Source organism: Octopus sinensis, linkage group LG7 (assembly GCF_006345805.1).
Source record: "Octopus sinensis linkage group LG7, ASM634580v1, whole genome shotgun sequence".
In the NCBI taxonomy this organism is placed as follows: Eukaryota; Metazoa; Mollusca; class Cephalopoda; order Octopoda; family Octopodidae; genus Octopus; species Octopus sinensis.
Genome location: NC_043003.1, coordinates 110,068,788 through 110,073,787, shown reverse-complemented (window position 1 = coordinate 110,073,787; position 5,000 = coordinate 110,068,788).

Sequence of the window (5,000 nt, the reverse complement as noted above, 5' to 3'; positions counted from 1 at the left end):
CTTTTCCAAAATGATTCCAAATCAAGGGGGCTCATATTTATATAAGAGGGATAATGGAATTACGCTGAATTTTACTGGGACAAATTGTAAAAACAGGTTCAATGTCACGTGGTTGATGCGTATTTTGAAATGGTTACCTCGTTACAGTTCAATAAATAAGTAAGAAAGAAATATATGTGTCTGTATGTATGTATATATGTATGCATGCATGTATGTATTTATGTGTGTTTGTTTGTATGTATGCATGTATATATCCTTCTAACCTTATATTCCATATATACCTATATATATATATGTGTGTGTCTGTGTATATATATATATATATATATATATAATATATATATATACAAATACATATATGTTTATATATATATATATGTGTGTGTGTGTGTGTGTAGAAGGTTGAAATGGAGCACACAAGAAGGAAAATAATGCCCGAGTGCTAGGATGTTAAATGGTCAAGTTCCCTGAAAGAGATTTGTTGTGGATGTTAGTAGTGACTGAATTCTTGAGGTATCTCTTTTGAATGTATTGTTTATAATATTTACTCCTAACCCCAAATGGCTTATTTTTCATATCAAGCACTATGTCATTCTAAACACTAGTAGTAAAGTAAGGAAGGATGTGTCGGAGAGGAAGAAGAAGATGTCGAAGAAGAAGGAGACACAATAATAATACAACGCAGGGTGGTAGGATGAAAGTAGGATATTAAATGGTCAAGTGTCCTAAAAGTAGCTCGTTGTCGATTATAGCAGTTATTGGATGGGTTTGTAATGAATTTTTGTGTATCTCTTTTGAATGTATCATTTTTAATATTTGTATGTTTGTTTATTCTAAAGTCGTGGTGGATATGTCATTTGTTGTGAATGTGTTCAAAATGGGTCTGTATTTTGTAATAAACAGAGACTCTTTACTAATTCGTTGGTTTTATCGTCCTTGAATTGATAGAGGGAAATATTTGGAGCTTGGATTTTTGTTTTCAGCGCAAAATGTCAATGTGTTGGCTGAATGCTATTTTTGCATTTTTTTGAATTTTGATCTGGGATCTGTGCAGAGCCATCCTTTGGCGTAGACTATTTTTTGTTTGGCCTGTGTATTGTTCTTGACACCCAGAGCAGTTTAGCGCGTATATCAGGTTCTCCGAAGCACATGTGAAGTTGTTTTTGACTGTGAAACGTTGTCCCTGTTTGAAGAACACTGATCCCTCCATTAATTCCACATTTTCTTTTACTGACGACTTCAGTGTTGTTGTTGAGCATATTCGGGCTTGTTAAAAACAGTTAAAAACAGAATGTATATCAGAGGTATATGATTCTCGAGCAGGACGAGCATATTGTGCCTTACTTGGGGTTTGTCAATACCATGCATCCGTTCGTTACTTGCTTAATACGTGCTTCGATATATAGGAAACAGGAAATAATTCGTTTAATGGCATTGGCGCAACTTCAATTCCGTACACCGCAATTACCGTTTTGATGAAATTGCATGGTCTCCTGAAATAGTATTAGGTCGTATTTCAATACTAAATTGCATAATTAATTTCACTAAAATCACCCTATCCTTTTTCGATAGGCTTCAGTAACATGGCATACTGCTTCCTCTCAATTACACATTTATGAATGTGTTGCGTCTATTCAAGAGAAATACTGAATATTCAAGTTAACATAATCTGTCGCTTTACGATGATTGTGATGATAAAATGTGATTACAGATTTAAATAACGAATTGTTGTGATGAATATAGATGATATATCAAGGTTTCGGCAAAATGAAATTATATCAGTTGATATAATTTAATGTTGGGACGAAAATAATTTCTTCATATAATGATTAATTTATTTGTTGCTGAATTAATTTACCAGGCAAATTATTGAGACATTTTTCTTTAAGAACTTTCTAAACTGTAAATCATTAGAGACCTATAATTAATTTCTGACTTAGTTAATATATTTACGTAGCTATAAATTATTTTTAAAGATTATAACTTTACTGTTCTGTCCCAGGATTGGGAATAGGTTATACTCGAAAGAATATATTCGTAATTTTGAGACAAATAATTAAGGCACTGGACTACCGCTACTTATACAACTTCACACAGTGTTTATATCTACTTGTGAGTGCGTCATCTTTCTTCTTAAAAACAACATCGTCTTGTTTCCTGAACTAAAATTGTTGCGATACAAGTTGCCGGCGCTTCGGAAGCAAAAATCAAGTTTTCTCAGACCAATATATGTTCTAGGGTATATTTTTTCGACTAAAGGCAGTGCTCCAGCATTTAGTCAAAGACAGACAAACGGATGAAGTGGGTTACATCGACCCCAGTGCGTAACTGGTACTCACTTTATCGACCTGGAAAGGATGGAGGGCAAAATCGACCTCGGCGGAATTTGAACTGAGAACGCAGCGGCGGACAAAATACCCCAAAACATTTCGCCCGGCGTGCTAACGTTTCTGCCAGCTCGTCGTCTTCTACATCAATTCGATCGACTATATCTTATACCGCCATATACATGTCTTATGCTTACGTCGATATTCACTATTTCTGAGTAGTGATGTAGGCAAAAGTGATAGGACTAACGTGATTTGCTATATCTAAATAGCTACCTTCATGACATAATTTTAAATGCTACTAAGGATTTTGCTTTCCTTACAGAGGAATTTCACAAAAGAAGCTCAAGCAAAGACCTATTCAATTCAACTGATTATATTGTACAGCAAAGAAATATGTAACCTGGTACCGTACAAGGGTTAGGAATCGTTATTATGAATGCAGCGTGTGAAACAAGGAATATTGTTTCACATGCTACATTTGCTAACTTTACCGTTTATATTTGCAGAATTCGTGGAATAAATTACCATTAATACCCGTGGGGTAAATCGACCAATTTAACGTTTTACCAACTAACATTGTCTCTTGGTATTTACTAAAAGATGCCGTTGTCATCAATACTAGGACCCCAATGATTACAAGGTTTTTAGAGATACGGTCAGTTACATTATTGGAAGCAATATGACTTTAATCTCCACAGATCTTAATTCAATTTCTCGAATTCCATTATAGTTACGTAGGGTTAAATGACAATAAAAAAACATGCTACGAATGACAGATTTGATTTTGGCAGTGTCCACCAACCATTAGCATTTAGAAGCTAAACCAAACATTGTACAGAAAAAAAAAATAATAATAACCACAACAAAACACCATAAAGCTCATTATATTTTACATATTTTGTTAACATAGAGAAAATCTGGATAATTATAGTCATTTCATAGGCGAACTAGTTTTTTTAAAATAACAGTAAAAATACATATTTGGTTTTTATAATATTTTTTAAATAAATAAAGAAATTATAACATAATGACAGTTCATGTGTTGAGTTGAAGTTCACTCCTAGTGATATAAACTAAGAAAAAATCGCTATAAACTAAGAAACAAATATTTGTTTGTATATTTGCTTTTATTGTAGCATTTTTTCTCTTATTTTGCGTTGGTAGCATTTATTGTTATAAAAATGTTTGTTGTTTTATTGTTATAATATAAGCATAACCTTATTCTGTTTGTTATTGTTGTTGTTTTGTAAAAAAAGAATATTATTAGTGTCTCTGTGTTACTCATGCTTTAAGAAATGCATCACGAGTTGATTCGCTTCACAGTATATTTTATCACTACATACTATCAGTTAAGTGGGAGGGACTGAATCAATTCCCTAGCAAAATAATGGCACGTCTAAGTTCCGCGCATGCGCATACTTGAAGTTATGTTTTTCATACTTAAAAGTCAATGTTTTTTTTTCATACACATACTCGACTGTCACGAGACTTTAAAGAAAAAACAAATTTATCAACTTCACGTGAAAGGAGTCAAAGGGAACTTCTACGTGGTCATATGAACTTCTATACATAGCAGCCAGATCTAACTCAAGTTACACAATACTATTTTGAAAAGAGAATGAATTGTTGACTAGAAAGGGAATGAAGCATTGACTAATATAGTATGTTTGAATGACAATGTGGTGATCATGGTTGGAATATATTTGCTCTCCTTGTTCGATGCCTTGTTGGGTGAAACAACAGCCAATTCTGACAAATGTATTCCATCATCACCATATTACAATTCTATTCTAAAACCAATGTATGTCGCACTAATTCAACTATAATAATTACACATTGATATAGACATTAATGTAATATTGTGTAATTATTGATAACCAGGTAGGTTTACCACTGTAACCATTTCTTGTGTATTACCTAGGAATCATGACACGTAAAATAAACAAGGCTATATAGACAACTTGTAGTACTACTGTTGTCAGAGTCTTTTGTAATCTGATTGTAAACAGGATAAGGAAATAGGTAGGGATAAAAAAATAACAATTTACAAAATGAATCATATTTTTCAACGTGTATGAAATCCATTCTTAATCCTTTAGTCTACTAATTAGTTTAATTTGAGAGGAGAGTGGGCTGAGAATAACATCAAAAATTCACAATGTGTAAATAAATTTTTATGTAATTATATCAGGGAGCAATCGGAAATATAGGACCTAACTGAACTAGAAATAAATTATACAATTATGTCTTCGATAAAACGCTAACATTGGTCCTTTACTGCTAATGTAATTTAATTGAAAATGTCTACATAAATTTTGACAGTAAAGTCGATATCATCTAAATTACAAAGTGATTTCGCTTTCATGTTTCTCAATAATGATGTTCTGAAAAATTACAGCCTTATAACTAATCCTAAAGAACCCATATATGCAGACAAGCTGGTGTCAAAAGGGTTACCTCTTTTCATATCAAACCACCACAGACTGGCGTTTGGCTCTTCTTTCCTACCTTTGTATTAATTTGGCCTAAAACGTTCCATCAAATGTTAATTCATGCTCCAAGCACCAGCGTAATAATGACTAAGTTATTGCTCCCCATTATTTTCATATTGAAACAAGGTCATTATATTTGAAAAGAAATAAGGTAGCAAAAGCGTTGGTACGCAGCAAA